The 20,502-nt window shown below is 48.8% G+C and overlaps 1 protein-coding gene across 4 annotated transcripts in view; it reads right to left on the bottom strand.

The window, feature by feature from the left end:
- Window positions 1-20,502, bottom strand: part of Caln1 (calneuron 1) — a 490,142-nt gene that overhangs the window by 380,223 nt on the left and 89,417 nt on the right. The window contains exon 1 of one of the 4 annotated variants that reach the window (XM_028870140.2): window positions 15,865-16,538. The exons of the other annotated variants lie outside the window; for them this stretch is intronic. The gene's annotated coding sequence lies outside the window, so the exon portion shown is untranslated. Of the gene's footprint in view, window positions 1-15,864; window positions 16,539-20,502 lie in introns of those variants that run through there. 4 annotated transcript variants of the gene reach the window in all.

Raw genomic sequence — 20,502 nt, 5'->3', positions numbered from 1 at the left:
AAGACAGAGAGGCCAACATCCCTCTTCCAGCAAAACTTTCACACAGGGATCTCCAAGCCTATGGACCTCCCAGGCCCCCGGCTGGAGGTCCAGAAAGCTTGATGGGGCCCTGACAATTGTTCGCTGGCCTTGGTCTCTCTGGTGTATGAGATTTTGAGTCAACTTGTATCATACCTCATGATTCCAGAATGACACTGAAATCTCAGTGTGGACCAAGGAGAGTACATCAACACCATTTATCCCTCCTTTTAATATGTGGGATGCTGGGGCTGTAACTCAGTCAGTAGAGTGCTTGCCTAGCATTCATGAGGCCCTGTATGCACCACACAAACTGGGCATAGTGGTACATGTCTGACATCCCAAAACTCAGGAGGTAGAAGCAGAAGGATCAGGAGTTCAAGGTCATTCTTGGTACAATGGCTGGTGTGAGAACATTCCAGGATCCATGAGATTATCTCAAAACCTCATAAGATAAAATATGGCACTCTTCTCCATTGTCTACTAGCCTATGAGGGCCCTAGGGGATTCTACATGGAGTTCCAGAAGACTAAAGAGAACTAATTTGTAGTCTTGTTGGGTGTTGAGAACCAGACAGCTTCTAGGTGGCTTTAAAGGCTTCGATAGTCAGCCATACTGGATCTATCAGAACTCAGGAATGCAGTGGCACCCATTCAACAAACTTGAAGGTTGGGTCTTGATGGGCTACTTGAAGGTTGTGAATCTTCCGCAGCTCCCCTTCACTTTGACCGCCAAATGACTTGTGAAGGGAAAGAGGGACTGGGGACAGCCCACAAAACGGGCTTGAAAATACCCTATCCATCTTAAGAAAACCACAGTCTTCCTCGGCTTTTAATCCCGAGATTCTCCCAAATGAGGAAGTGTTTTAACTGCTGTAACAAACTCAGGCCCAGGGTCAATGAGCACTGTAATAAGTAAGTTACACATGTTGAAGGCAAGACTTTGCGAATGTCCATCCCAGATGCACTAACCTGCTCCCCTGGGCAACTTACTAGCCCTGCTTCTGTCTTAGATTTTATTGTTTCATTTTTTTTTGTTTTGTTTGTAGTTCTGGGAACTGAACCCAGGGCTTCTCACATGCTAGGAAGGCATTCTACGAGCCCCTTACTGGGGGATTCTAGACAAAAGCTCTCCCATGCTAGTTCCTCACTGGGGAATTTTAGGTAGGGGCTCAACTGATTTTGAAACAAGGTCTCAAACCCAGGCTGGCCTTGAACTTAACACCCTCTTGCCATAGCTGACCTGAGAGGCCTGCATTGGCATTCCTGATGCATCTTTATTTTTCCATAAATAAAGTGGGGAGAGGGGAATAGTAAACATATGAGATAGGGTAGTACTCTCAGGGCTGCTGTGATTCTGCGTGCCTTGCTAGATACAGAGTGTATTCTTATGTGCATCTGTATAAAACGAACCATCAACCATAGATCAGATTAAAGGCAGAGCAACTGAGTTTTTCAAATGAGCAGCAGGAACGCCAGAGGCTGCAACACGCCATCAGTGTGCAGTACAGATGTTTGCGGCTATAAAGATGTTTACACTGTAATTAGGCCCTGTTATCAGTACACACACAGATTACGCCTGTGGAATGGATGAAACTCGCACACTGTCCCGCTTTTCATCATGTTTGAAGTGGCTCCCTAATTCTTGAGTTTGCTTAAATAAAATCATTTTCCACTCACAGAATCACAGGTGAGTGGAGAAAAGGAAGCCCTGCCGGAGAGTGGACCTACGAGACCAAGCACGTGCCCCTGAATCATCCTGATCCTCATTTTCTTGTCTACGCAGCGAGGTGACTAAGTTCCCTCCACGATGAAGCGACATTCTCGGTTGGGGAGATGGTTCAGACATTCAATCAATTGCCACACAAGCACAGAGACCCAAGTTTGATCTCTAGAGCCCACATAAAAGCCAGACTCGGTCGCATCCATAGGTCTAAGTCCTCCCACAGCAAGAAAAGCAGGGAGAGGAGAATTCCAGATGCTCATAGAGCAACTAGCCTGCTGCGCAGCACCACAAGGAAAGAGAGCGTGCATCAAAACAAGACAGAAGGTGGGGACCCACAGCTCAGATTGTCCTATGAACTCCACACACTCACTGCAGCATGCTCATAACTGTGTGTGTGCGTGTGCACACGCGCGCGTGCGTGCATGCACACACAAACACACACACACAACACAGAGAGAGAGAGAGAGAGAGAGAGAGAGAGAGAGAGAGAGAGAGAGAGAGAACATCTCTGACAAGTTTCCTACGCTGTGGTGATTAACATTGATTGCCATCTCAACAATATCTAGGATCACCCAGGAGATAAGCTATAAGCCTCTGGGCCGGTCTGTGGGAGAGTTTCCTAACTGAGGTAGATGCCCCAGCTTGAATGAGGGATGTCACCATCACATGAGCTGAGCTCCCAAGCTAACAGAAAGGAGAAAGGGAGTTGAGCACCAGCATCCATCTCTCTCTGATTCCTGACTGCGGATGCGATGTGACCAGCCACCTCACGCCCCTGCTGCCATGCCTTCCCCACCATGATGGACCTTATCCTCAAATGGAGAGCCACAATGGACCCTCCCTTCCTTCCTTCCTTCCTTAAGCTGTGTTCATCGGGTATTTTGATACAGCAGTGAGGAATACACATGCATTCATTTTTCCCTTAAGCAAGAAACTGTGTGTGTGTGTGTGTGTGTGTGTGTGTGTGTGTGTGTGTGTGTCCCCTAGCTGCTTGTCTACTGCTGTGATAAACATCATGACCTTTCCTTGGGAAGAAAGGATTTATTTAGATTTCACCTTCCAATCCATCACCCAGGGAAGCCAAGGCATGAACTCAAGCTATTAGCTTGAAGCAGAAACTGCAGAAGAATACTGTTGACTGGCTTGTTTTCCACCTGCCCAGGGGATGGCACCACCCACAGGGGGTTTGGCCTTCTGACACATCCCAAAGGGGCTGGAGAGACGGTGCAGTGGTTAAGAGCCCCTGCTCTTCTTGTAGAGGATCTGGGTTCAGTTCTCGGCACCCATATGGTGGCTTACAACTATCCTTAACTCCAGTACCAGTGGATCCAGCACCCTCTTCTGGCCTCCATGTACACTAGGCAAGCATACAATGTACATATATACACACAGGCGGAACACTCATACACATTAAATTAAAATAATAAATCTTTTTTTTTTTTTAAGAAAGAAAAAGCCCCACAGAATTGCCCATAGGTTAGTCTGATGGAGACAATTTCTTAATTGAGGTTCTCTTCTAGTTTGTGTCAAGTTGACAAAAATTAACCAGCACAGTGAGTAATTAAAATAAGGCTAGGAAAGGAAAGTGATAGTTTGAATGTGAAGTCTCCCCCATGGGCTCCTGTGTTCAACGTGTGTTCCCTGTCTGTGTGGAGGTGGGGGGGGGGGCGCGGAGGTTGGTGCATTTCTAGGACAGAGAGCCTAGGTGGTAGACATAAGCCACTGAGGCAGGCCTTGAGAATTCTAGTTCCACCAAGCTGTTTCTTGATCTGCCAAGGTGTGTGAACAAAACAGAGTAGGAGACCCACCGCCATCAATCAGCACCAGCCACCATGCCTTCCCTGACACGCTAGGCTGCTCCTCACACACCGTGAGCCCAAATAAACCATTCCTCCATTAAACTGTTTCTGTCAAGTGTTTGGTCAGAGTCCAGGAAGGAACTGCCGGATTGCAGAATGAAAGTCCACTCCAACGCCGCTTGTGATATGTACACTGAGTTGTGGACATAAATGTCTGACCCACAAAACCCTGTCCTAATTTGGCTTCTGTTTCTGTGATAAACTGCTCTAACCAAAAGCAACTTAGAGGAGAAAGGGTGTACTTCATCTCATTCTTCCAGGTCACAGTCCATCATTGAGGGAAGTCAAGGCAAGAACCCAAGAGCAAGCCTTCTTGCTATTCCATGAAGCATGACCTCTGGCCAAGGAACTTGCTCACACCGAAGGAAGTATAACAGGAACCATGAAGATGTTGTGTGCTAGCTTGATCACAGACTCATTCCCAGCTAGCTTTCCTATACAGCCCAGGCCCACCTGCCTAGGGAGTGATACCACCAATGGTGGGCTAAACCCACCATCAGTTAATAGTTAAGACAGCGCCCCAGAGCCATGGCCACAGGCCAATCTGATCTGGGCAATTCTTCAGCTGAGGTTTTCTCTTCCTGGGCAGTTCTATTTTGTATCTACGTGACAATCAAAACTGACCAGCACACCTCCAAACCTAGTGTGTTCTGAGACTACAATTATTACAGGGCAACAGATAGGTCATCCAAACACACACCCATGCCTCCGAGTGACAAGCACGCTGTATTTTTCTTTTCCTGTTTTCCAAAGATAGTATTCCACTATAATAAATATGTCAGCAACATAATTAGCTTTAGCGCCTAATTTGTTTTCCTATTGCCAAACTTTTTTTAATGAAAAAGTGCCAATGATTTGTAGTTACGATACTGACTTTGGGGCTCCTGCACTAGAACAATAATGTGTAATGTTCAGGGATGAGTTTTTTTAATGAATATTTAATTGCTCTACTCTTTATAAGTATAAATTATGCTTTCAGTAAACACTGTGAGTACTAAGAAGGCAGCAAAGCTCATTTCTCTCTGCTAAGTTGTGCTTTTAAGTTCCCTAACAATTTGTTTAAGGGGTGAAAAAATCATCCATGTTTCATAATCTTAGAGGAAGGAATTCCAGAAGTGATTTGGGAGGAAGTAACTTGTTAGAGCAAGCTTCTAAGTCAATGAAATCAAGATACGAGGATTTTTTAAAGACTTGTTTTATTTTTAATTTTAAGCATTGTGTATATCTATGTGGGAGTTTGGGGGTGTGTGCATGTGAGGGCAGTGTCTGCAGAGGCCAGAAGAGGGTGTCAGATCCCCTGGAGCTGGAGTCAAAGGTGGTTATGAGCAGCTCAGTGTGGTTGCTGGAAACCAAACTGAGGTCCTCTGGAAAGAGCAGCAAGCGCTCCTAACCACTGAGCCATCTCTCCAGCCCCAAGACTGTGAGGATTTTTAATATGTACACACACAAAAGAACTACAGAATAAGTACCTGAAGTGGTAATGGTCTGGAAAGCGAACATTAGACAGGCACTTTTGTTTCTTAATGTAACATCTCTATATTGTCTTGATTTCTATTTAAAAACAAAAGAGGGTCTAGGTTAAAAAGAGTTTCTGAAAAATAACGCTGCTGCATGATCTGGGTGTGATGGAGCTGAACTACAATCAATCCCGGCACTTGGGAGATGGGGACAGAGGAGTCAGATAGTCAAGGTCAGTCATAGCTACTTGAAGAAAGTTTGAGGAGCCTAGACTATGAGATATCCTGTCTCAAAAAGAAAAAAAGAAAAAGAATATAAGTAAGTAAGACCATTGAACTGGGCATTGTGGGCTAAACCTGTAATTCTAGCACTTAGTAGACTGAAGCAGGAGGAACAAGGGTTTTATGTCAGTCCATGCTACATAATAAGACCTTGTCTCAATGAAGGAAACGCTTATTTCATTTGTGTGCGTGCATGTTTATGCTCATGCATATGAAGGCCAGAAAATAGCCTGTGTTGTCCTTCTTTGGAATTTTTGTCCACTTTGTTTTTTGAGACGGGGTCTCTCACGGATCTGGAACTCACCATGGAGGACAGTCTGGCTGACCAGGGATCCCTGGGCATCTTCCCATCTCCACCTCCCCAGCGCTGTGATTATAAGTGTGCTCTACCATCCCTGGCTTTCTCACATGAGCTCTGGGAATCGAACTTGGGTCCTCATTTTTGCAAGGCAGGCATCTTCCCAATGCAAGAGAAGTTTACTTTATGAACTAAAAATTCTTTCTAAAACGTTAAAACAAAGTAAAACAAGGGACCATGCACTGGGGAGCCAGGGCAAAATTAGCATTAAGTATCTTCTGTCCCATGAATTTTTGACATTGAATTTTCAGAACAGGGCTAAATAGATGGTTCAGCGGACAAGACCACTTGTTGTGAAAGCAAGAGGACCTGGGTTCAAATCCCCAGTGCCCACATAAAAGCTGGGATGGCCACATGTGTACCTGACATCCCAGAGCTGTTGGGTGAGAGGCAGGTGGATGCTAGTCACTCACTAGCCAGTCTCCAGTTCAGACCCTGCCTCAAAAGCTAAGGAAGAGAGCAACAGATGAAGGCATCTTATGACATCTGGCCTCTGCATGTATGTACATGGTGGATACACCCACACACAGAGTCCATACACCCCCCCACACACACACACACACAAATAAAAATATATCTTTTTTAAAAAGAATTCAAAAGAGGCCAGGTGTGATGGCTCACACGTCATCTCTTCACTTTGAGAGGTAGAGTTCAGAGGATTACAACAAGTTCAAAGTCAGCCTGGGCTACATACTAAGACCCCGATTCCCCCACTGCAAACAAAAGAATTTCAAAATGTTTTCCAATTGTGAGAAAAATGTACATTCATTATCTTTTAAGATGGAGTCCTGTTTCATGTGTATGAATGTTGTGCCTGCATAAATGTATGTGCGCCGCCTGGTACTCACAGAGGTCAGGCGAGGGCACAAGATCCCCTCGGAACTAGAATTGCAGATAGTTGTGAACTATCCTGTGGGTGCTGGGAACCAAACCCAGGTCCTCTACAAGACCTCCTGGTGCACTTAGCCACTGAACCATCTGTCCAGCTCCTGCATTCATTTTCAAAAGCCAAAATAAAATTTCAGTCATTCACTGTACCCCCACCACTGGGCAAGCTTGGTTAACATTTTCAGTCCATTTCTCTCCATTTGTTCTTGTATGCCATTTTTTTTTCAACAGAACTGAAATTGTACTACAAATGCATCTTTTTTCTGTCCCCACATTTAATTGGCACACTAGAAATCACTAAATTAAGGTCAGCAAAGCATTTTCTCTCCATCTGTCACTTGGAAGCACTACGATCCGTATTTCTCTGTTAAGAGATGGAGGCTGGGTTTCCTGGAGGAAGGTGGTGTGTGCAGAACACATTTCTTCCGGGGAGTTTGGGAAAATACAAACCAAAGAGAGCTGAGTGTCAGTGGCACAGGCCTGTGATTCCAGAACTCGGGAGACTGAGTCAGAATTGTTGTGAATTCCAGAGCAGCCTGGGCTACAGAGAAAGAGTCCCTCCCAGTCTCAAACACACAGACAAACCAATGGGGACCTGAGGAGATGACCCAGTGGGTATGAGCACTTGCCGAGCAATGAGGGGACTCAGTTCCGGTCTCCAGAACCCGTGTATAAAGCTTGATGTGTGTGTGTGTGTGTGTGTGTGTGTGTGTGTGTGTGTGTGTGTGTGTGTGTGTGTGTCTGATTGGCTGGCTTGTTGGCTGGCTGGTTGGCTGCCAGGGCAGGAGTATCAATGGGGATTGCTGGCTTTCAGCTCCAGGTTCAGTTAGAGCTTTGATCCTCAACCTTCCTAACACCATGACCCTTTAACATAGCTCCTCATGTTGTGCTGACCAACCCCAACACCACCATAAAATTATTTTCCTTGCTACTTCATCACTGACATTCTGCTACCATTCCAAATCAGAAGGTAAATATCCGACATGTGAGATATCTGATATGCGACCCTGTGAAAGGGTCATTCAAAACCCCCCAAGGGGTCACGACCCACAGGTTGAAAACCCATGAGCTGGAGAACCTGTCTCAAGGGAATAAAGTGAGATTGGCAGAGCAGGCCACCCAACATCCATCAGCTCACTCACACATGTGTGCACACAACACACACACACACACACACACACACACACACACACACACACACACTAAAAACTGAGAATGTAACTACCAAAGGACCCAGAGTAGCAACCCTACGTATATACCAGAATGACAGAAATCAACATAATCACAAGAGTCAAGATACGGAACGAGTGAGATGCCCACCAATAGAGGAATGAGTGAAGAAAGCATGATGTGCATACACACAGGGCTGGGCAGGGGGGAGGTAGCCTCGAAGAAGATGGAAATGTTGTCACTTTCATGAAAATGGTGAAACTCAGCAAGACAAACACCACATTGTCTCTCGTTTGTAGACCCTAGAGTCTATAGGGATGCATTAAGACAACTGTTGTATATAATATAAAGGCAGAAGAGAGACCAGGAGAAGGAAGGAGACTCGGGAGGGAGAAAATGGAAACATGAGAGGCAGAAGAGGGTATGGGTGTGAATACGGTCAGAGCAACACAAGGTACTTGACAGAAAGTGTCTTACGAACTCTGACGGTGTGTGCAATCACTGCACACCAATTAAAAACTCAGCAAAGAAGATCATCAAGATAGCTCAGTTGCCACATTGCTTACAGTCAAGCCTGATGACCTGAGTTCAATCCCCAGGACTCAGTCAGTGGAAGAAGAGAACTGACTCCGGACCCCTGTAAGCAGCCCTCTGACTTCCATGTGCATATGAGTTAATAAAGGTTTTAAAAGACTAATGAATAATAAATAGTTATGTCACTGACCTCTTTAAAATTTTCCAAAGCCACCTCTCAACTCAGTATCAACTCCAAACTCCACATGGGGACACTCCGCACACCGCATGAACTGGTTCCATGCGCCTCTACACTCATCTCCTGCTCCACCAGCCGACCTCCTACTCATCAAACATACCCAGCTCATTCCTACCACACGACCTTGGCACAGGCTGTTCCCACCTGTGTCACAGCCCTCCATTTGTGGCTTTATACAATTCTGGCATCCGTGTAAAGGTCTCCCCAGGAAGACATTTCTTGCCCATCCAATGTCAAGTTGCCCTTGCAACTCAGTGATACCCTGTTATTTATCTTATTTTTAAGACAGAGTCTCCCTATGTCGCCCATGCTAGCTTAGAACAAGCTACAGAGCCCAGGCTGACCTCAAACTCACAGCCACCCTCCTGCCTCAGCTTCCCAAGTGCTGGGATAATAGATGTGTACTGCCTCACCCTCTTTCTGTCATTCTATTTTGATTTTTTTTCTTTTTTGGTTTTTTTCAAGACAGAGTTTCTCTGTGTAGCTTTGGTGCCTGTCCTGGATCTCACTCTGTAGACCAGGCTGGCCTCGAACTCACAGAGATCCGCCTTTTTATTGTGTCTTACACCTCCAGAACACAGGAACACCGCCCTCTGACTAATGAATTCAGAGTCTTCCCTGGAGTTTGGGAGAGACTTTGTACACACCAGTTGGATGAATGAAGGAGTCTCAAGCACCTAGATTTGTGAAGCATCAGATAAAGCAACCTACTTTTCACTGGCCACATTCACAGCAGCAGAGATTCCCTAATGAGACGTTTTTAAAATAGGTCACTACCTTCTCCCACAGTCCAGGCCTGGAGACCAGCTCACAGCCGTGTCTACAGGAAAGCAACCCAATACCAATTACGTAGCCTTAGCGAGACTTGAGTACTCTTTCTCCACCCTGTCACCTAAACCAGCCCACCCACCTGTGGTGGTGATGTCAGCCCCTCCTCTGCCTCCTACGTGAAGTGGAAATTAGTAAAGCTGGTGTGGCAATGCACACCTGGAAGCCCTGGACTGGGGAGGCAGAGGGCAGGAGAATCAGGAGTTCAAGGTCATCTATCAAAGTCAGCTTGATCTACACAAGAGACACCCTTTCAAAAGAAGAGAAAGAGATGGAGAGTGGGAACAGGAAAAGGGAAAAGAAGGAAGGAAGGAAGGAAGGAAGGGAACGAGGGAGGGAGGGGAGGGAAGGAGGGAGAGAGGAAGGGAGGAAGGAAGGAGGGAGGGACGAAGGGAGAAAGGAAGGGAGGAAGAAAGAAAGAAAATAAAAATTGTTCCAGAAAATGACTTCTCATCCTCATGACCTTTGAGAAACTTAGCCCAACCAAACACTGCCATCGGATGTGCCTTCAAGTGTTAAACATGCAGAACACGCACCCAGCCATCACGGGTGTGAACTAGGCTGGACAGGGGCTGCAGAGAGGTCTACATGGGTAACACGATCGCCAAGCAAGCATGAGGACCAGAGTTCAGCTCTCCCGAACTGTGTGAATGTGTGGTGGGCGGGGCAAGCCACCCATAATTACTTGGGAGACAGACGGGTGATCCCTCCAGGGAGCTGGCCAGCTTGACTAGACCAATCAGTGAGCTCTGGGTTCAACTGGGAGACCATGCTTCCGTAAATAAGGTGGAAAACCTTGAGGAAGACTCAAAAAAAAAACCTCAGGACCTCCACATGCACCGGTGTGCAAGCCCACCTGTGCACATATGTACACAACACACACACACACACACACACACACACACACACACACACACACACACACACGTAAAATGTTGGGGAAACTGGAAAGGGTTGGAGATCATTTGCTTCCACACACCCAAATCGAGGCGGCCCTGGACAGTTCTAGCCTCCTGGATCCTTCCGACTGCCCAGCTCCCATGTGTGACAAGCTAGCTCTCCAAGCACATCCCATCCTGAGAGTTCCCATCATCCCTTGCAGGACAGGCTGACAGCCTGAGTCCAATCCTCGAGACCCACATGGTAGGAGGAGAGAACAGACTCCTCTGGGCTCCATATCCACACCATGGTTCGTGCACTTGGGCACATGCAAAATAAATAAATAAACAAATAAAACACAGGCTCAGCAATTAAGAGCACTTACTGGGTTCATAGCACCCTCAATCAGTGGCTCACAACCACCTGTCTGTCACTCCTGCTCGAGAGGGACCTGATGCCTCTGGCATCTGAGGATGCCTGCATTCACATGCATAGACCTCCACATAGACACACATGTGTTAACATAATTTAAAATAATTTAAAAACAAAATCATTAACCAACAAAAACCTTACCACAAAAAGGGCAAGAGCTCTACAGTCTATGTGTGGTGATATATTGTGTACCCCAATAAAACTTGCCTGGGAATTAGAGGACAGAGCCAGCCACTAAATTAGACATAGAGGTCAGGCAGTGATGGCACACACCTTTCATCCTATCACTCGAGAGGCAGAGATCCATCTGGATGTCTGTGAGTTCAAGGCCACACTGGGCTACATGAGAGAAACAGAACCAGGAAGTGGTGACACACGCCTTTAATCCCAGGAAGGAATGTGGCAGGAGGCAGAAAGTTATCTAAGACATGAGGAAACAGGAAGTCGCTCTCTTGAGGCTGATTTCATAGAGGTAAGCTAGTGGCTGGCTGCTCTGCTTCTCTGATCTTTCAGCTTTCACCCCAATATCTGGCTCTGGGTTTTTTAATTAGAAGACCTTTTAAGATTCGTGTTATATCTATGTCTGTAAAACACTGATGCTCCTGTCTCAGCATTGGTCTCACCCACCGCCCCTCATGCTTGTCTGGTCCACAGCATTGGCAGGCCTCTGGTTCTTCACCTTCAGAGACACATCTCCCAGTATCACTCAAGCCCTAATGGAAAAATAGATCCTAACCAAAGACTCCTGCCTAACTCCCAACCTCTTTGGTTCCTCTCTTGTCTCAACCTTTAAGCTCAAGAACTCCAAACCATCCCTTACTCTCTAATACTGTATTTTGGCTTTAGAGGTTCAAGACAGGATCACATATATTCTGGGCTGACCTTAAACTCACTATGTAGTTTAGGGTAACCTTGAACTCCTGATCTTCCTGCCTCCATCATCAACGCCCAGAGTGCTGAGACTTATAAGTGCGCACCACCACGTGCCATTTATGAAGTGCTGGAGATCTAAAGGGGCTCTGTGTATGCTAGGCAGATGCTCTCCCCACTGAGCCGTATCCCCAGCCGATGTGGGATGTGTAACAATTAAAAAGATAAATCACTTTGAAAACCCCAGGTTAGAAGCAGCCACTGCATTTGGAGTCTCCTCCTTCCTGGCTGCACCAAGAATCAGCCTCACCTGGAGCCTTTAAGCCAGGAGGATGGTTTCATTGCTTGCGAGTCAGGGAGCATGCTTGTCTTAAAAATCCCACCAACAACTGCTGGGTTGCAATCCTGAGCGGAGATTGCAGATTCTGACTACTGACTGGCACCTAAGCCTCGAGTGAAGGGCAAAGAGAGGCCACCCATCCTGTACCTGTGTGAAATGATCTACAATAATAGCTATGGCAAGGAGGGGAAGGAGAGGGAAGGAGAAAAGAGAGGGGGAAAGAAGAGGAGGGGGGAGAAGACGGGGGAAATGAAGAGGTGGAAGAAGAAAGGGCTGAGGATGTGGCTCCATTAGTACAGGGTCTGCCACGCCTGCGCAAAGCTCTGGGTTCCATCTGCAGCCCTGCATCCATGGGGCATGGTAGCACATGCCTATCATCCCAGCACTCAAGAGGCTGGGACAGGAGGATGCAAGTTTGAGGCTATCCTGAGCTACAAGCCAGATCTTGTCTCAAGAAAGGAAAAAAAAAAAAAGAATGGGTGGGACTTAAACATCTGAAGCTCATCATCAGAGCCAGAATTATCTAATAAGAGCCAGCTCCCTGCTTGTCCCCCTCCCACAAACGGGTTACCAAGCTCCCCTACTGTACACACAGCCTCAAGGACCAGCTCAGAGAACCACTCCCATGCCTGTGACCCCCGGGACACACTGGCTCCCCCAAGCACACGTGCCCTGCTAAGGCAATTTCTAAGCTGGGTCTGGTAGCCTGGACCTGTAATTCCAGCACTGGGGATGGGGGGGGGGGGTAGAGCAGAAGAATCAGGAGTTCAAAGTCACCCTCTGCGACACAGAAAAGTAGAGCTCACCCTGAGCCACCGAGCTCCTGTCTCAAAGGAAAGGAAGGGAGGGAGAGAAAGAAGGAATTCTAAATTGGAACCCCTTCCTGCCTGGTATTTTAAGTCCTAATCGCAGGCTTTGTAATGAGAAGATAAGTGATAAATTCAAAAGGGTAGCTATCGGGCTGGGGAGGCAGCTTCGTCGGGAAGGGCTTGCTGTACAAGCAGGAGGTGCTGAGCTTGATCCAGATGTGGTGGCATACACTTCTAACCCCAGAGATGGGGAGACAGAGCCTGGAGGATCCCTGAGGCTTCCTAAACAGCCTCACATATTTAGCAAACACACACACACACACACACACACACACTAGATAGATAGATAGATAGATAGATAGATAGATAGATAGATAGATAGATTCAATATGAGAATTTAAAAAAAAAAAACCCAAGATAGACAGCAACTGATGAATGACAGACAAGGTTGACCTCTGACCTCCACACTTGTACACACCCACACACACCTGCACACACACAAACATGAATACAAAAAATGGGGGGGAAAGGAGCAACTATCAGATACTCCTACTCTGTCCCACTGTCTGCCACAGAGGAAGGGGGTCCAAGGGTCCCCATTAAGACTTAACTGTGATTTTTCTCAATGGTACTAGCTGAATTAAATTATTGCTTTCTCTCTTGGTTCATTTGTTTGGAGGCAGGGTCTAACTAATGAAGTTGGTTGGTTAGTTGATTTAGACACAATCTCACAATGCAGCCCAATCTGGCCCTCAATCCTCCTGCCTCAGCATCCCAAGTACTGGAGTTACAAGCCTTAGCCACCATTCCCGGCTACTTATTTTCTTTCTAGGGAGCCTCTGGCCCACACTCTCAGTGAAGTCTGGGTTGGTAGCAATAGTCACTTTCGGGGTCTGAGGAGAGGTAACATTTGGGTGAACAATCCTAAAACGATTCTCAAAGGTGCCCCCAGCTGCTTCGATTAAACCCCAGCAAGCTTCAGCAGGCTCCGAAAATGCCACCTTTCTGAAGCCACTCAGCTCAGGAGCAGCCTTGGGCATCTGCCAGGACCCCATGTATTCCTCGGAGAGGAAGCAAGTCATCTCCATGATCTGAGCCCCGTGGGTGAACGCTAAACTAAACACGGTGACCGAGGGAGCTGCCTGGAGGCCTGGAGGGTCACATAAGACTTCAGCCAGTGCAGAATTAGCAAATAAAAACCAACTCTAGGAGGTGGGGCCGTCACTCAGTGGTAGAGCATTCACAGTATAGGTATACACGGCCTTGGATTTTTTCCCCAGTAATGCAAAATAAAAATAAAGAAATAAAGAAATAAAAATCAGGGCTAAGAGATGGCTCGGGGGTCAAGAGTGTTTGCTGCTCTTGCCAAGAGAACCTGAGTTTAGTTCCAGGTGCCCATGTCAGGTGGTTCAACTGCACAGTAACCTCTACCCCGTGGAAATTTCAAGCCTCTGGCCTCTCTCTCTCTCTCTCTCTCTCTCTCACACACACACACACACACACACACACACACACACACCCCAAATACGTACATAAAAATAAGAAATTAATAAACAATAAAAACAAGTCACTCTCTCCTTTCCACTTTGCACCAATAAATAAATAGATAAATAAATAAAATGTTAAATCACCCCCTCCAGCGAACCCAAGGACAGCTGGAGTGGTGGTGTCTCGCTGTCTTGGTGGAGTGGACAGCATGCCTGGCACCACCCTGTAAGACAATTTCACACCAAGCGGCTTTACAACCTCCACTAAGCTCTGATTCGTGTGTGTGTGTGTGTGTGTGTGTGTGTGTGTGTGTGTGTGTGTGAGAGTGTGTGTGTGTGTGTGTGTGTGTGTGTGAGAGTGTGTGTGTGTAAGTTGATCTTTGCAACTGGGAGACAGCAGTTAGATGCAGAACACGAGTCCCTCCACGTGCACAAATGCCGTGATATTGAGCACACGCACGGGGTTAGTACAGTGCCCTGTTCTTTCTACAGGTCTTGGGAACTCTGCAGCCAGGCTGCACCTGGCCACTGCAGAATGTAGTTCATACCACAATTTATCAGACTTCGCAGCCACACAGCACCGGCTCTAGGCTGCTACGTCTTGAACCCTGGAATGTCTCCTTTTTACGTTAAAAAAAAAAAAAAAAAGCCCCTGGGGCCTTGGGATGGCGCCCCAGTCTTGGCGCCTAAGGAGCTGCATGCAGACACAGCTTCCCCTGGAGCTAAGGAATGAGGCGCAAAAGGGATCTCACAGGCTCCTCGTGCAAAGGAACAGCTTTGAGAAGAAACGCCCCGAATGGGGGCCGAAGGTGCACGTGGCCCGCACTGTGGAATCAAACCGCAGCGCTGGGTCCCGGCTTAGCACCACCTGCCCGTGGGTCGAAGCATCCTGGGGTCCTCCAGAGCCCCGAGACTGGACTAGAACTACCTGCTGCTGCCCAGGCGCCCTCAGACCAAGTCTGAGGAAGTTCGCTCCCCGGAGCAAGCGCTGGTATGGAGAAGCTGGGCATCCCAGCAAACCTGGCTTGCACTACAGAGGCAGAGTCTACCTCTGCCCTGGGTCTGGATTAGTTCCAAAGCTTGCCACTTGGGTCCCGGTGGGACTGCCTGAAGCCTCTAGGGTCACCCTATGCGTTCTAAGACCACCGATCCTGCCAAAGGGGGCGACCATCAGGGGTAGGGAGCTGGAGGTGGAGTGAACCATACCTCCCACCTCCCCCTATAGATCGCCATGACTCCAGCTTCCCGGAGACCATGAAGCCACCAAGGACTCCCACTTAGGCTGAGATGCGGATCGGGTCCCTGACACCCAGGGCTCCCTTTCCCACAACCTGGGCGCCCTGGGGGGCGGGAGGACGTGCAGCCCAGTGGCCACCGGCACCCAAGACTCCACGAGCTGGCACAGTCCCGGGATCCCCACGAGTGAACCCAGGCCCTTCTGCAATTCCAGCGTCCCTCACTCACCCTAAGCATCAAGAGAAATTGGGGTGGCATGGGTGATACCCCGGCCCTGAGAGGTGGGGTGCTAAGAGCGGGGCCAACAGGTCCAGGAGGCGCTTGTGGGCAGCACACCCGCCCACTCTGAGATGCACCAGGGTAGGGGCATCCGGGGAAGGGACCGTGGAAGCAGCGGGAGAGGCGAGGATGCAGGGAGGATACGGGATGAGGACCCAGAGAGAGCAGCACTCACCTCTCTTGGAGCCCGGGCTCCGCTGCCCGGCTGCCCAGGCACCTCCTCCGAGGCCCACAGGGAGGGGGCGACGCGAAAGCAAGCGCTCAGCCTGGCGCTCACACGCGTCCCCGCGCGGGCATCCTTCCTCTCTGTCGCCGGCTCCCACGGCGTCCCCCACTCCGGTTGGGAGGCCGCTTTGCCCAACCCAGCGGCGCGCCTAGGAACCCCGCGCAGCGAGTCTTTCCTTTCCCTTGAGTCTCTGCTGATCTTTGCAGAGCCCGCGATGATCCAGGCTGCTCCTTCCTCCCCTGTCCTTGTCCTCGCCTCCCCGTCTGGGGAAACGTGCGCCCCGCACCCCCTGCACCGAGCTCGCCTCTACCCCTCCCGCGCCCGCTGACCGCGCGGGCTCAGCCCATGTGCGCGGCTGCCTCCTCGCTGCGCCCCAGAGCCCAGTGGCCGAGGCCCCGCTGGAGTTGCGCGCCCCAGAAACTCCATGCAGCTCCGGCCTCCTCCCCAGTGCCTCCCCGGCTCCTCCCGAGGAGAAGCCTAGCAGTCTCTAGCAAGGCGATCCCCTTCCACTCTTGCCTTCTTTGGCCCCCGAACCTGAAGCCTGGTTACTGGGCTGGCTTGGCCACCCCAGTCTCTCCCCGCTTTTCTCCCAGGATTGGGGAGCTCCCACCCCCACCCCCAAAGCCTCTCCAATGGCTCCCTCCGTTTCCAGGCAGCGCAACCTGAGGAACGCCTCGGTGCGCGCGCACTCACTCCTCTCTCTCTCTCTCTCTCTCTCTCTCTCTCTCTCTCTCTCTCTCTCTCTCTCTCTCTCTCTCTCTGTCTCTCACACACACACACACACACACACACGCACACACACACGTGCACGCTGCACACACAGGCAGACACAGGCGGGGGGGGGGGGCGGGAGACAAGCTGCAGCTTAGCATCTGACCCTCCTTTCTCTCCTCCCCAAAGAAGCTGCCCACGTTCACTTTCAACAATTGCTTGTTTCTATTAAACACCTCAACCCCAACCCAAGCATGCCCACCCATACCTTAACTCCTTCTTTCCCGATGCCCACAGTTAGCCTGAGTCCCCAAAATCCATGGGGGAGGAGAAGGTGTCAGCGGAAAGGCTGATAGTCAAAACTAGGGTCAGAGCAAAATACTGTGGGTCATCCCTTCACAACGTCTAGAAGGGCATAAACATGCCCACCCACCTCTCACCCTGCATCTCTGGAGTCTCAGAACACGTGGCCCATCTTTACGTCTACCAAGGTCATAGTATAGATTCCATGAAAAAGAATGGGTACCTTGACACAAGGTGTGGGTTGCGAACTTCACAGAGGGTTTGCACCCTAACCTGGAGCTGACTTCCTCCTAAGTCTACACCCAGACAGAATCCGGGTCCTTCCTTGTCCCACACTTGAAGGGCAACAGTTAGCTTAGAGTCACCACTTAGCTTTCCTGGAGGCCATCTGGCTGCCGTCCAGGTGTCCAGCTGCTGATAGGATACGTCTTGCTACCAAGGGTAGTCTTATCAAGAAAAAGACCAAAGTCCCAAGACCCTTCCCCAGCAAAAAGCTCAGTAGCCCCTTCCTGCTCCTGCTAGGCTGAGCTAAGAGAGAAAGAACCACCCACCAGGCTAGTGCCAGCTAATCTTTCCTGACATCACCTTCCTGTCGGAGCCTCCAGGGTCTTACTCCCTACAGGGACCATGAATCTGAGCTCCAGAGCCCACACTATGAGAATCAAAGATGTGGGGGGAATTTTTACCCCCATCAGAAACAGAATGGGAAGAGTCATCCGTAGCATTTCATCTAAAAAGCTTGGCCATCACCTCTCCATTGGCTGGTCCTGCTGCCAAGGGAGTTTGGGCATTGGCGCTGACAGCCAGTCACACTGGTTAATCAGGATCCTGTCCGCTGTCTGTGCCTCCTGCCTTGTCTCCTGAGTACTCAGTTTTTGAGTCCCCGCTGTACTTGCTATTGGTGGTAACACCTTTGACATTTAAGATTTCTTAGCACTGGGTATCTTGGACATCTTTTCATGTCCAAGCTTTCCCTCCCAAATTGTCTGGTAGCCTTCTTGGGGAACCAGGTGAGCTCTGTGTGTGTGTGTGTGTGTGTGTTTCACTGATGTGTATAGAAGAGGTTTCCATAGAGAAATAAGCTAGGTATGGTGGTGCACACCTGTCATGCCAGCACTCAAGAGGTAGAGGCAGAGAATCTGGAATCAGACTAGTGCGTTTCTAGGCCAGCCTGAGCTACTATGTGAAACTCAGATAAAAAAAAAAAAAGAACTGTATGGCATTGACGGGAGGGGGGGGTAATCTCAATGTACCTTTTTGTGTGTAGATGTACAGGTGTGTATATGAATGTGGAGGTAAGAGGATACCATAGATGTTATTTCTCGGTTATCATCCACCTTGCCACCTTGGTTTGCTTTGGTTTGGTTTTTGAAACAGGGTCTCCCATTTTTACTTGTAGGCTACACTCTCATTGGCCAGAAAACTCCAGGGATCCCTGTCTCTACCTTGCTGGTGCTGGGATTACAAGTGTGGACCGCTGTACCCACCCAGTTTTTTGCATAGATTCCTGGGATAGAAGTCAGGTCCTCTCCCCCCTGAGACTGCTATGTATCTATCTAGAGGGCATCTCCCTGTGTAGCCTTGGCCGTGAATTCAAGCTCACCCTGCCTCAGCCTCTAGTGTACTAGAATGGCAGGTACACATCACCACTCCCAGCTCAGAGCTGTAACAATCTGTAGACCTTTCAAGAAATTGACTTTCAGGATGGAATGCCGGCCAGCAAAGCCCAGTGACAAAGCTACACACACACACACACACACACACACACACACACACACACACACACACACGGAGTTCCTAGTGGGGGTGGGCATGAAGAGGAGTCAGCCACATGACTGACACACTTGGCAGTTCTCACTCTGTTCTCCCTGCTGCCTATGGACAAGTTACCTGTTCTTTCTGAATCTTGCCGTTATCATCTGTAAAATGGGAACAATGCTGGCATCTACCCCTTTAAGGTCTTTGTAAGGATTAAATGCCACCCTGTGAAGTAACAGTATACTAAAGGTCACTCAGCTCCAAGCCTAAAGTAAGCTTCCACAAGCATGGGTCTTTGTGGCTGTGAGGTGAGAATCCTCACCGTGGGCACGTCTGCCCCCTCTTCATATTGTCCCGGTGACAAACAGTTCCCCCAGAATTCACTCTGGGGAACCAGTGACTTTATTGGACTTAACTTAAAACGCATGAGTGAGGAGGTGACTGACAGGACTGTGGGTGACCCCAAAACAGCCACAGTGGAGAGTCTTTACCCAGGCTGGATGATGATTTCCCTATAACTGTATAAATGAGCCCCCCCCCCTTAACCAACCTTCCCTAGACTCCAGCACAGTGGTTTTCAACCTTCCTAAGGCTGTGACCCTTTAATACAGTTCCTCATCCTGGGGTGACCCCAAACCATAAAGTTATTTTTGTTGCTACTTTATAACTGTAATTCTGCTACTGTTATGAACCATAAGGTAAATATTTTTGGAGATAGAAGGTTGTTGGGGGGGTCACGACCCACAGGTTGAGAACTACTGCTATAACACCTTTGAGATTTCCAAAGACCACTCACAGTTAGGGCCAAATTGCATACAGATGGCTGGGAGCAGTGGTGGGAATCTCAGGAGAGAGTTCAATGGCCCTCCTGGAATGGAACACCAACAGTTAACAAGCACACTCTTGCCCACAAGCAGAACTGAGCTGATGAAGACGGCAGCTGTCTTGCACAAGAACCCACGTTTTACCAGGAGTTAACACAAATCAAAGATGTGACCTGGAGGAAGGAGGAGCCAAGGGTCTGTCTCCTCAGGAGACAGATACCAAGAACTGAAGGAAAGTAGCAGGCTTTGGGGCTCATGGTAAAGGTAGCATCTCTCACTGTCCTCATCAACCACAGCTATGGAAAGAGTTTCGAGTTAAGGGAGACACTGGGCCACAGATCCTGACATTTGTTTTAACTTTTATTGTATAAATAAAACATACACAAATGTGTAACATACACACACTCACACACACACATACACACACACATTTGCTAGTTAAATAAGACTGGGGATTTGGCTAAACAGCAGAGCCTAGAATCCCCCAATAAGGTGCTCAGGGCATAACTCAATGGCAGAGCACCTGCCTAGAATCCCCCAGTGAGGGGTTCAGGGCAGAAGTCAATGGTGGAGCACCTGCCTAGAATCCCCCAGTGAGGGGCTCAGGGCAGAAGTCAATGGTGGAGCACCTGCCTAGAATCCCCCTAGTGAGGGGCTCAGGGCAGAAGTCAATGGTGGAGCACTTCCCTAACATGCACAAGATCCTGAGCTCCATCCCCAGTATCATAGAGATGTTTTGCCAGTTACAGAACAGAGGCTGAAACCAAAACAGAACAAAATGAACGGCAGGGACTTGCTTTCATCACACTTTTGTAGCTGCCCTTAGCATTAAGCATTGTCCCCAGTCTGGGGAAATACAGCCCTGGAGGAGACAGTAACTCCCTTCCTCTGCCTGGCTTTGGGATTCCATGACACACACAAGGCACGGGACAACGGCAGCAGTGTCACTGGTAAGTTATCATTTTCTGGAGCAAGCAAGTCTCACTGCTTC

This window comes from Peromyscus leucopus, chromosome 23 (assembly GCF_004664715.2).
Source record: "Peromyscus leucopus breed LL Stock chromosome 23, UCI_PerLeu_2.1, whole genome shotgun sequence".
NCBI lineage: Eukaryota > Metazoa > Chordata > Mammalia > Rodentia > Cricetidae > Peromyscus > Peromyscus leucopus.
This window is presented reverse-complemented; position numbering and strand designations above follow the sequence as displayed.